The 13,808-nt window shown below is 37.5% G+C and overlaps 1 protein-coding gene across 2 annotated transcripts in view; it reads left to right on the forward strand.

Moving 5' to 3' along the window:
- The first annotated feature begins 2,750 nt into the window (after window positions 1-2,750).
- The window catches only part of LOC309697943 (chemokine-like protein TAFA-1), a 43,966-nt gene continuing 32,908 nt past the window's right edge, over window positions 2,751-13,808 (forward strand). For both annotated transcript variants that reach the window (XM_082520175.1, XM_082520174.1), the window contains exon 1: window positions 2,751-3,031. The gene's annotated coding sequence lies outside the window, so the exon portion shown is untranslated. The remainder of the gene's footprint in view (window positions 3,032-13,808) is intronic.

Consider the following 13,808-nt stretch of genomic DNA (forward strand, 5'->3'; position numbering starts at 1 on the left):
AAAATTGGCACATTTACTTGGACTTTTAACAAAAGCTAATGAAAGATGTCTGGGCACAGATGCTCTTTGTTCTCACCTTTTCTCTGAGCAGCAGCTGCATCACAGCCAGGTGAAGGACTGGGTCAAGGGAGAGTATCTATTTGTTATGGCCGAACCTTATTAGCCTTTAACAATATGATGATCTAATTACCTCTTCTTGTAACTGCCAAGTGTATAGCTAATAGCAAGCATCTATCATGACTTATTAACAAAAGACGACTACCACAATTAATCAGCTGTCATGTGACAAATTACTCTCGCATAGCCTAATAAAACAGCTGTTTTCTTCCAAAGTAGTGTAACCACATAATTGTCAGGATTTATTACACTTAAATATGTAACATTAGTATCCCTTTAAATTATTTTTGAGCAGATTATATGTAATGGAGGTTCACCTTCTTTTTAGAAAACAAGCAACGGCTCTTGTTCCTTGTGCCTGAGCCAGTTTCTTCAGCGTATTAGCACAATCATTAAACTGTATATCTGTTCTCTCTGAAGCCACTCTCTTTGTCTCCATGCACAAACCCATGTGAACTGGTTCACAACACACTGTTTGATTTGACTCGTCTGTTTTTACAAATGAGAATTATGCAGGAAAAAGTGGTTGTGCAATACATTCTCCCTCCAGTCATGAATTTTGGACAACATTTTTATTAAGACAGAAGTGGTAATATTTATTTTCTTTAAGTGTGGTCAGTGTTATTATGTTGTTAAGTTGACATTATAGGTATTCTCATAACTTCTGGTTAACAGATGAAATTCCTCATAAAATAGTGGTGTAAAATATAGTGGAGAGAACAAAAGAAAGACTTGCACTACACATCTACAATATACTGTATATGTTGTTTTTTTGCTGTTGAGTTATGGCAATAGCACACAATGGATGATAGGACCATAGACTTATCAATAATGCATAAGATAGTGAGAGAAATGACAGGCACTCTGCTGGTAGGTTCTCTCCAGAAGCAAGCCATAAATTTGCAGGGCAATAATAATGACTCTTCTCAGGGAAATAAAGGCCACCCTCTGCTCCCCATAGTCATAAACCTGACTCACTCTTCCATTGGTTGGAAGAAAAATGCTTCCTCTCCCACCACACAGGAGTCATACACAGGAGGTACTTCAACCAGCCAACTTGATATGCAATCATCTCTCTTTACAGAGGAAAGAATACAATTTCAGTTTTTATATGAGCTATTTTCCTATTATGCCTGTGGAGGTGGGGAGAAATGGTGAGCAATGGTGAAATGAAGTTCAGCTGAACAGCTTGGAAAGGTATTCAGAAATGATTTCTGGTAATTCTTTTACTTCAGTCATCTTCGAATCCTGTTATGCAGCCTGCTGTGTAGTAAAAAAAACCCAAAATATTTTATCATGTTTCTTTCATTATAATTTAAAATCTTAGTTTTTTTGCTTGGGAATCAAAATACTGGAATTCAAATTAGGATGTCCATATCATCTATTGCCAGGTGAGCTTCAAATTTTTGGAAAATAAAGTAGAAGTTCTTTGGGTCAACTAATAAATGTAGAATATACAATATTAATTTTAAAAAACAAGTAAAACTGGTAAAAAATGAATGTTTGTGGTTTTAGAACAAACACTGTAAATTTTTTAAAAAATGGATGTCGTGAAGACAATGAGGAAGTGCCTTCAGCTTTAATTCTTTCTAATGTCCAGCACAGGGTCACTCCTTTGTCTGCAAAAGGGAGTTTGATCGTAAAGAGTGTGGGGAGATGATTGTGCTGCTCACTTAATCTGTGCCCCCCCATTTCCTTATGAGTTTTTGCTTTCAGTTGCTAGTTCCACTTCTTATTTAATAGCATAGCTATGATCCCAGTGAGACTCAAAGAGACTCAAAAAGGACGATAAAGAAAGATATGCCAAGGCTGGGCCTTCTTTGTAACAAAAAAATTGCTATGAACGTTTTTATTTAGATGTTGGACGTTTTTCACTCACTTTCAGTCCAGTCCTTGTACCTGACCAGTTTCAGAAGAATGTTCTTTTTTTTATTGTTTGTTGTTGTCGTACTTTGGTAAGCCGCTGATGTATGAATCATTCAAACATAAAAAATGTTAAAATAAACCCCCCAAAACCTTATGTGTCTACACAACACTGGTTCTTAGCAGAAAAAATATTTTAAATTGTTACTAGCAGCCTGAGAAGAGTGGCAGACCTAAAAAAAACACATTAACAATATCTAAAAGTCCTTAAGAAAAAAAAAAATCCAGCAAAGACCTGACACAGGACCTGAGATGCATCAGACTGTTCAGTTGATCCATCTACTGTTTGTTGACACCTCATCAGAATCAGTCAAGAAACCACAACTAAGGAAGAGAAACAGGGAGAGAATGCTGAAGCATGCCATATTAGATTTAATGTCAAACAATATTTTCACAGACCGGCCTTTAGGTGTCACAGTTAAATACAACAAAATAAAACGCTACCACCAAGACAAAAATGGTGGTATTTTGTAAATATAATAATAAAAGTGAATTAAGGGTGTAATTGTTGTTTATTAACAGCGTCCTCCTGTATGTGCCAACAACACTGAGAGTAACATCCTCCTCTTTGTCCCTTAATGCTCTCTTATTGCTATGGTAATGCATAAATATGTCTTTCAAAATAAGACACAGGAAAAGACCCAGGGAAAACGAGTTAACGATAAAAACCTTGAAAACCCTAAACTTAACTAGAGATGGACCGATCCGATATTACGTATCGGTATCGGTCCGATACTGACCTAAATGACTGGATCGGATATCGGAGAAAAATAAAAAATGTAATCCGATCCATTAAATATCACGAAAGCACCTCACAAAACTTGCAACACGCCGTAACTCACCTCAGAACGTTAGCATGTCGGAGCAGTATGCATCACGTGATAGAGCGGCTGTGGCACCTGTCAGTGGTCTGGATAGCATTTGGAGCTTCGCTAGCAACCCGGCATTTCATCTCCGACAAAGTTATCCCCGAGAGAAGTAAAGCAAGTGTGTAAGTCCATCTCTGAATGTTTGTAAAGCATTCCTGCATTAAGCTTAACGAGCGACTGCCTCTCGCTCTCCGGCTGCTTAAATGATCAGCTGATCGGCTTTTCTGTCGTGAGTCCATCTTTGTTTTTGGCCCACTTTGCACCAGAAAGAGGAAACCAGCGGCTGAACAACAGCAGCACGTTTAAGCTTGATAAGCTGTTGTTAGAATTTATTTAATATTACTTTCTACTGGAGGATCTTTTTCTACAGCTGACGTAACTGTGCAGGGGCGGATCTAGCAAAGTTTAGCCAGGGGGGCCGATAGGGCATTAACAGGGAAAAGGGGGCACAAAGACATACTTTTCTTTCTTATTCTCATTTAAAATGTCTAGCTTTTAATAAATAATTATCTGACACACAAAGTTTTAATTTGATGTAAAATGAATAGAAGTCAATTACTGTATATAGTGACTATTAAGTCTAATATATATACCCTAGTAAGCTATAGTGCTTTTTCCTTTGGGAAGGTACCATCTGTGCAGTCTGCAATTTTGTTGAAGAAAGATGTTGAATCTATTTAATATTTCTTGAAAAATAATTGATTTCTGTGCATTTTTTTTTCACACTGCATCAAATTAAGGTTGATTACGTCGATTAAGCATCATGAGGTGGCGCGTGAGGGGTGGTTCCCTATTTTTTATTTATTTATTTTTGTTGTTGCTGGGAGTTGGAACCCTATTAGTTAGGTTGCTTAATATTTACGCTAAGTACTCTTTAAAATACCAGAATAGGGAGGATGGTGTAGGTCTAAGTTTATTAGATTGATCAGCATTGCTGAACTATGAAATATTTTTTTTGTATACAGGTATAACAAAATAGCTTTAGTGTAGTTGTTGTTTTAAACTTAAGTATGAACTTGCAGACTTGCAAAATGCAGCAAGATATTTTAAAAAACAGTTTTGTTGATTAAAAAACACTATATCGGATTCATATCGGTATCGGCAGATATCCAAATTTATGATATCGGTATCGGACATAAAAAAGTGGTATCGTGCCATCTCTAAACTTAACACCCAAGCCTCAACTCGTGGGCCGGGGTGTCATATTACACAGGAAACAAGCTGAAAATCAATCATAACTGGTTTTAAGGAGTGAGGAATCCAAATTTAAAAGTTTTGGTTCAAATATGTCAGTGTATATGGTACAACAGAGTGTCTACATCCATCTGTAAAACAAGGTGGGGGCTCTGTCATGGTTTTGGACTGCATTTCAGCCAGTGGTGTAAGGGTTCTTCACAAAAGCAATTGAATTATAAATGCAAAAAAAACCACCATATTGATTGATTGATTGATTGAATCTTTATTTTGAACATGTTGAAAAAGTATAAAAAAAAAAATAGAATTAAAAGAGACAAATGAACAAAGCAAACAAAAGGAAAACGAGCAACCACAACTCCAAATAACGTCCATGTTCAAAAAGGAGCAGGAAGAAGCATAAGCTTATTTAATCCCACCCCTTTTCCACTATCTAGTATCAATAGACTACAGAAATACCTCCTTGTAATTACATTATATGTTATGTGTAATTTTTTTTTTTTTTTTTTAATATATACACATATATGTTTCTATCTATCCATACCTACGTATATACACACATACGCACATATACACATTTTCAATAACCCTATTAACACCTGAAGGATACACAACCTACAATTTTATATATATTTAATATATATATATACATATATATTAGAGATGGCACGATACCACTTTTTTATGTCCGATACCGATACCGATATCATAAATTTGGATATCTGCCGATACCGATATGAATCCGATATAGTGTTTTTTAATCAACAAAACTGTTTTTTAAAATATCTTGCTGCATTTTGCAAGTCTGCAAGTTCATACTTAAGTTTAAAACAACAACTACACTAAAGCTATTTTGTTATACCTGTATACAAAAAAAATATTTCATAGTTCAGCAATACTGATCAATCTAATAAACTTAGACCTACACCATCCTCCCTATTCTGGTATTTTAAAGAGTACTTAGCGTAAATATTAAGCAACCTAACTAATAGGGTTCCAACTCCCAGCAACAACAAAAATAAATAAATCAAAAATAGGGAACCACCCCTCACGCGCCACCTCATGATGCTTAATCGACGTAATCAACCTTAATTTGATGCAGTGTGAAAAAAAAATGCACAGAAATCAATTATTTTTCAAGAAATATTAAATAGATTCAACATCTTTCTTCAACAAAATTGCAGACTGCACAGATGGTACCTTCCCAAAGGAAAAAGCACTATAGCTTACTAGGGTATATATATTAGACTTAATAGTCACTATATACAGTAATTGACTTCTATTCATTTTACATCAAATTAAAACTTTGTGTGTCAGATAATTATTTATTAAAAGCTAGACATTTTAAATGAGAATAAGAAAGAAAAGTATGTCTTTGTGCCCCCTTTTCCCTGACTCTTGGTGGCGCTGTCACTTGGTGTTCGCTCGCTCTGTGGTAGAGTATCACTTCCTGTTCCTGCTCAAACACAGTGGTGTTTCTGAGTAGCTTATTTGCTTAGCGATTTAATTAACAACTTTTAAATACATTCTTCTTTCATAGTATAATCTTCACGTGCTTCCTCCGAAGCACACTTTCTGTGTACTCACTACCTAATTTATAGCCAAAGTATTCACTCACTGTCTCTGTACTGTCTCGCTAGCCTAGCTTAGCTCGTAGCCGACTCATTAGCACCATGGCTACTTCACCTGTCCCTCCTGCACTTTCTTGCTCATTGTGTCAGATGTTTAGTTACTCCTCGGCCTCCTTTAGCAGTAATGATATCTGTAACAAATGTAGCATATTTGCAGCGCTGGAGGCCAGGATTACTGAATTGGAGACTCGGCTTCGCACCCTTCATTCACCCGCAGCTAGCCAGGCCCCTGTAGCTGGTGCAGCCGAAAATAGCGTAGGCCCCGCTAGCTGTTCCCCGGCAGGTCCCAAGCAGCTGGGGAATCAGGGCGGCTGGGTCACGGTGAGGAGGAAGCATAGTCCTAAACAGAAGCCCCAGGTACACCACCAACCCGTTCATGTGTCTAACCGTTTTTCCCCACTCGGCGACACACCCGCCGGGGGTCAAACTCTGGTAATTGGCGATTCTGTTCTCAGACATGTGAAGCTAGAGACACCGGCAACCATAGTCAATTGTCTTCCAGGGGCCAGAGCAGGCGACATTGAAGGAAATTTAAAACTGCTGGCTAAGGGTAAACGTAAATTCAGTAAAATCATAATTCACGTCGGCAGTAATGACACCCGGTTACGCCAATCGGAGGTCACTAAAATCAATATTGAATCGGTGTGCAACTTTGCCAAAACAATGTCGGACTCTGTAGTTTTCTCTGGTCCCCTCCCCAATCAGACCAGGAGTGACATGTTTAGCCGCATGTTCTCCTTAAATTGCTGGCTGTCTGAGTGGTGTCCCAGAAACGATGTGGGCTTCATAGATAATTGGCAAACCTTCTGGAGGAAACCTGGTCTTGTTAGGAGAGACGGCATCCATCCCACTTTGGATGGAGCAGCTCTCATTTCTAGAAATATGGACAAATTTATTAAACCCCCCAAAATATGACTATCCAGAGTTGGGACCCGGAAGCAGAGTTGCAGTCTTACACGCTTCTCTGCAGCTTCTCTCCTCCTGCTACCCCCCCAAAAACCCATCTCCATAGAGACTGTGTCAGCTTCCAAAAAGACAAAAAACAAACTAAAAACCAGCAACAAACAACTTAAACATAAACAATCACAAAGAAAGAACAATACAGTATCCACATCTGAACCAAAGAGTAAAACAGTGAAATGTGGATTATTAAATATTAGGTCTCTCTCCTCCAAGTCTCTGTTAGTACATGACTTAATAATTGATCAACAAATTGATTTACTCTGCCTTACAGAAACCTGGTTGCAGCAGGATGATTATGTTAGTTTAAATGAATCAACACCCCCGAGCCATTCTAACTACCAGAAATCTCGAAGCACAGGCCGAGGGGGCGGTGTGGCAGCAATTTTTCACACCAGCCTATTAATTAATGAAAGACCAAGACAGACTTTTAATTCATTTGAAAGCCTGATGCTTAACATTGTCCACCCCAGCTGTGAAACTCAGAAACCAGTCTTACTTGTTATCATCTATCGTCCACCTGGGCCTTACACAGAGTTTCTGTCTGATTTCTCAGACTTTATATCTAATTTAGTTCTGAGCTCAGATAAAATAATTATTGTGGGTGATTTTAATATCCATGTAGATGCTAAAAATGACAGCCTCAACATGGCATTTAATCTGTTATTAGACTCAATTGGTTTCTCTCAAAATGTAAAAGAACCCACCCACCACTTTAATCACACTCTAGATCTTGTTTTAACATATGGCATCGAACCTGAACATTTAACAGTGTTTCCTGAAAACCCTCTCCTGTCTGATCATTTCCTGATAACATTTACTTTTACAATAATTGATTACACAGCGGTGAAGAGTAGACTTTATCAAAGTAGATGTCTTTCTGAAAGCACTGTAACTAAGTTTAAGAATATAATCCACCCACTGCTATCATCTCCAATGCCCTGTACCAACACAGAGCAAAGCAGCTATCTGAACGCTACCCCAACAGAGGTCGATTATCTTGTTAATAATTTCACCTCCTCACTACGTACGACTCTGGATACTGTAGCTCCTGTGAAAACTAAGGCCTCAAATCAGAAGTACCTGACTCCGTGGTATAATTCTGAAACACGTACCCTAAAGCAGATGACTCGTAATCTGGAGAGGAAATGGCGTGTCACAAATTTAGAGGATCATCATTTAGCCTGGAGAAATAGTTTGCTGCTTTATAAGAAAGCCCTCCGCAAAGCCAGAACATCTTACTATTCATCACTGATTGAAGAAAATAAGAACAACCCTAGGTTTCTCTTCAGCACTGTAGCCAGGCTGACAAAAAGTCAGAGCTCTTTTGAGCCAACCATCCCTTTAACGTTAACTAGTAATGACTTCATGAACTTCTTCACAAATAAAATTTTTATCATTAGAGAAAAAATTACCAGTAATCATCCCACAGATGTAATATTATCTACAGCTATTCTTAGTACCATCGATGTTAAGTTAGACTCTTTTTCTCCAGTTGATCTTTCTGAGTTAACTTCAATAATTACTTCCTCCAAACCATCAACGTGTCTTTTAGACCCCATTCCTACAAAACTGCTCAAAGAAGTCCTGCCATTAATTAATTCTTCGATCTTAAATATGATCAACCTATCTCTAATAATCGGCTATGTACCACAGGCCTTCAAGCTGGCTGTAGTTAAACCTTTACTCAAAAAGCCATCTCTAGACCCAGCAGTCTTAGCTAATTATAGGCCAATCTCCAACCTTCCTTTCATATCAAAAATCCTTGAAAGAGTAGTTGTCAAACAGCTAACAGATCATCTGCAGAGGAATGGTTTATTTGAAGAGTTTCAGTCAGGTTTCAGAGCTCAGCACAGCACAGAAACAGCTTTAGTGAAGGTTACAAATGATCTTCTTATGGCCTCTGACAGTGGACTCATCTCTGTGCTTGTCCTGCTAGACCTCAGTGCAGCGTTCGATACTGTTGATCATAATATCCTATTAGAGCGATTAGAACATGCTGTAGGTATTACAAGTACTGCGCTGCAGTGGTTTGTATCATATCTATCTAATAGACTCCAATTCGTGCATGTAAATGGAGAGTCCTCTTCACACACTGAGGTTAATTATGGAGTTCCACAGGGTTCAGTGCTAGGACCAATTCTGTTTACATTATACATGCTTCCCTTAGGCAGTATCATTAGAAGACATAGCATACATTTTCACTGCTATGCAGATGACACCCAGCTCTATCTGTCCATGAAGCCAGATAACACACACCAATTAGTTAAACTGCAGGAATGTCTTAAAGACATAAAGACCTGGATGGCTGCTAACTTTCTGCTTCTTAATTCAGATAAAACTGAGGTTATTGTACTCGGCCCTGAAAATCTTAGAAATATGGTATCTAATCAGATTCTTACTCTGGATGGCATTACCTTGGCCTCCAGTAACGCGGTGAGGAACCTTGGAGTCATTTTTGACCAGGACATGTCCTTCAACGCACATATTAAACAAATATGTAAGACTGCCTTCTTCCATTTGCGCAACATCTCTAAAATTAGAAATATCCTGTCTCAGAGTGACGCTGAAAAACTAGTTCATGCATTTATTACTTCCAGGCTGGACTACTGTAATTCATTATTATCAGGATGTCCAAAAAACTCACTGAAAAGCCTTCAGCTAATCCAAAATGCTGCAGCAAGAGTCCTGACAGGGACTAGAAAGAGAGAGCATATTTCTCCTGTTTTGGCTTCCCTTCATTGGCTTCCTGTTAAATCCAGAATTGAATTCAAAATCCTGCTCCTCACATACAAGGTCTTAAATAATCAGGCCCCATCTTATCTTAATGACCTTGTAGTACCATATCACCCTATTAGAGCGCTCCGCTCTCGCTCTGCAGGCCTACTTGTTGTTCCTAGAGTATTTAAAAGTAGAATGGGAGGGAGAGCCTTCAGTTTTCAGGCCCCTCTTCTGTGGAACCAGCTTCCAGTTTGGATTCGGGAGACAGACACTATCTCTACTTTTAAGATTAGGCTTAAAACTTTCCTTTTTTCTAAAGCATATAGTTAGGGCTGGACCAGGTGACCCTGAATCCTCCCTTTGTTATGCTGCAATAGATGTAGGCTGCCGGGGGATTCCCATGATGCATTGAGTTTTTCCTTTCCAGTCACCTTTCTCACTCACTATGTATTAATAGACCTCTCTGCATTGAATCATATCTGTTATTAACCTCTGTCTCTCTTCCACAGCATGTCTTTATCCTGTCTTCCTTCTCTCACCCCAACCGGTCGCAGCAGATGGCCGCCCCTCCCTGAGCCTGGTTCTGCCGGAGGTTTCTTCCTGTTAAAAGGGAGTTTTTCCTTCCCACTGTCGCCAAAGTGCTTGCTCATAGGGGGTCATATGATTGTTGGGTTTTTCTCTGTATCTATGAAGCGCCTTGAGGCGACTTTTGTTGTGATTTGGCGCTATATAAATAAAATTGAATTGAATTGAATTGAATTGAATTGTTAATGCCCTATCGGCCCCCCTGGCTAAACTTTGCTAGATCCGCCCCTGCACAGTTACGTCAGCTGTAGAAAAAGATCCTCCAGTAGAAAGTAATATTAAATAAATTCTAACAACAGCTTATCAAGCTTAAACGTGCTGCTGTTGTTCAGCCGCTGGTTTCCTCTTTCTGGTGCAAAGTGGGCCAAAAACAAAGATGGACTCACGACAGAAAAGCCGATCAGCTGATCATTTAAGCAGCCGGAGAGCGAGAGGCAGTCGCTCGTTAAGCTTAATGCAGGAATGCTTTACAAACATTCAGAGATGGACTTACACACTTGCTTTACTTCTCTCGGGGATAACTTTGTCGGAGATGAAATGCCGGGTTGCTAGCGAAGCTCCAAATGCTATCCAGACCACTGACAGGTCCCGCATGCCACAGCCGCTCTATCACGTGATGCATACTGCTCCGACATGCTAACGTTCTGAGGTGAGTTACGGCGTGTTGCAAGTTTTGTGAGGTGCTTTCGTGATATTTAATGGATCGGATTACATTTTTTATTTTTCTCCGATATCCGATCCAGTCATTTAGGTCAGTATCGGACCGATACCGATACGTAATATCGGATCGGTCCATCTCTAATATATATATATATATATATATACACACACATACATACACACACATACACACATATATATATACATATATATACATATATACATATATACACATACATACATACATATACATACATATACACATACATATATACCCATACCAACAAACCCGTGCATGCGCACACACATGAAAATATTAGAAAATATTGCTTCATATCTTTACTTAGTCTGTTCCACAGCTTCACTCCACACACAGAGATGCAAAAACTTTTTAATGTTGTACGGATACGAGGATGTTTTAAATTTAATTCCCCCCTCAAATTGTATCCCCGTTCCCTTTTAGAAAACATTTTTAGAATATTGTCAGGAAGCAGGTTATTTATTGCTTTATATATAATTTGTGCTGTGAGAAAATGAACCAGATCTGTGAATTTTAGAATTTTTGATTTTAAGAATAGTGGATTTGTATGATCTCTGTAACCAGTTTTATGGATTATCCTTATGGCCCTTTTTTGTAATATAAAGATTGATGATAGCGAACATTTGTAAGTATTGCCCCAAACCTCTGCACAGTAATTCAAATACGGTGCAATCAGGGAACAATAGAGAATGTGGAGTGATTTGTGGTCCAGAATGTGTTTTACTTTACTCAAGATTGAGACACTTCTTGAAATTTTGTTATGTATATGATTTATATGAGACTTCCAGTTTAATTTATCATCTATAATCACACCAAGAAACTTATGTTCAAGTACTCTTTCAATTTCCACACCATCTACATGAATCTGCACTTGTGCATTTCTAAGGGAATTCCCAAATAAGATAATTTTAGTTTTACTTAGATTTAGCGATAGTTTGTTCCTGTTAAACCATTTTTTAATTTTGCACATTTCTGAAGTAATTGTATCCAGCAGCTCCTTTAGATTCCCCCCAGAACAAAAAATATTTGTGTCATCTGCAAATAATACTAATTTTAATATATCAGATGCCTTACAAATATCATTTATATAAATAATAAATAATTTTGGACCCAGTACAGAGCCTTGTGGAACACCACAAGCAATGTCCAAGCATGATGAGGAATGGACACCCAGCTTCACAAATTGTTTCCGGTCACTTAAATAATTTTTCACCCATTGCAGTACAACCCCCCTAATCCCATACCGTTCCAGTTTATTAATTAATATGTCATGATTGATTGTGTCGAATGCTTTCTTGAGATCCAGAAATACTCCAGCTGCATACTGTTTCTGATCTATAGCATTCGTAATCTCCTCAATTGATTCGATTAATGCCAGAGATGTTGATCTTTTTGATCTGAATCCATATTGACTGTCAGAGAGTAATTTATATTTATCTAAGAATTTGTCTAATCGTTTATTAAACAGGTTTTCTAGGATTTTGGAGAATTGTGGTAGTAAAGAAACAGGCCTGTAATTTGTGAAGTGGCGTCTATCCCCGGTTTTATACAGCGGCACAACTTTAGCTATTTTCATTTTGTTTGGCACTTTTCCCGTCTGAAATGATAAGTTGCAAATATATGTTAGAGGTCCTACAATTCCTTCAATCACCTTCTTGACGATTTTCATGTCAATATCATTACAATCAGTGGATGTTTTATATTTACACATGTGTACAATGTCAATTATTTCTTTTTCCTCCACTGATGTGAGGAACATTGAGTTAGGGTTCCTATCAATCAGGTTTTCACTACATTCTACTGATGGCAGTGACTCAGGAATTTGTTCTGCCAGTTTTGGTCCAATATTTACAAAATAATGATTAAAGCTGTTGACCTTATCAGCAGTGTTTTCCATAATATTGCCATTATCGATAAAGTATTGTGGATAACTTTGTTGTCCAGAATTATTTTTAATGATACCGTTTAAAACATCCCATATTCCTTTCATATTATGTTTATTGTTGTTCAATATTTTACTATAATACTCCTTTCTACATACACGTATAATATTGGTCAACTTATTTTTGTATTTTTTATATTTATTTTCAGCTTCTTTTGTTCTTTGTTTTAGGTATTCCCTATAGAGTGTATTTTTCTTTTTACATGCATTTTGTAAACCCTTAGTGAGCCATGGTCTATCTGAATATTTGTGCTTTCTGTTGTATTTTATTGTTGGACAGTTTTTATCGTACAACTCCATGAATATTCTTAAAAATATGCCATATGCAATATCAATATCAGCTTCTTTGTACACCTTGTCCCAGTCCTGATTTAATAGATCGTTCTTAAATGCAGTCATCGTTTCTTCCGTCCTTACACGTCTGTATCTCAGTTGTTCTTCATGCTGATTTTTCTTATAATTAGTGTCATAAACTGCAAAAACTGGTAGGTGATCACTGATGTCATTAATTAATATTCCGCTCACAATGTTGTTTTCCATATTGTTAGTGAAAATATTGTCAAGTAAGGTGGCACAATGTGGTGTAATTCTGCTAGGCCTGGTTATTTTAGGATGTAAACTCAAACTGTACATAGTTTTTAGGAATTCGTCGGTCATTTTATGCTTTTTTGGATTCAACAGGTCAATATTAAAATCACCACAGATAAACATAACTTTTTGATTTGTTTTAGAGAATATTTCCTCTATGAAGTCATTAAATACTTGAATACTAGAGCCAGGTGTTCTATATATACAGCTAATTATTACATTTTTTTCTTTTTCCTTATAAATTTCAATTGTTATACATTCTAGTAAATTATCAATTACAGTTGTCATACTTTCTACCACCTTGTAGTTTAGGTTTTTATCCACATACACAGCTACTCCCCCTCCACTCTTGTTCCTTCTATTTACAAAATTCACTTCATATCCCTCCAGTCCAAAGTCCATTCCTTTCTCCGCATTGATCCATGTTTCAGAAATGGCAATAATTCCAAATGGATTTGTCAACTCATTTAGATATTCCTTTATATTGTTGAAGTTGGCATACAGACTTCTGCTATTAAAATGGATTATTGATAATTTATTTTCCGTGTTGATGGTGTGCTTAAACTGTTCATCAGTGA

The sequence above is a fragment of the Aulonocara stuartgranti genome (assembly GCF_965226115.1).
Source record: "Aulonocara stuartgranti genome assembly, chromosome: 20".
Taxonomy (NCBI): domain Eukaryota; kingdom Metazoa; phylum Chordata; class Actinopteri; order Cichliformes; family Cichlidae; genus Aulonocara; species Aulonocara stuartgranti.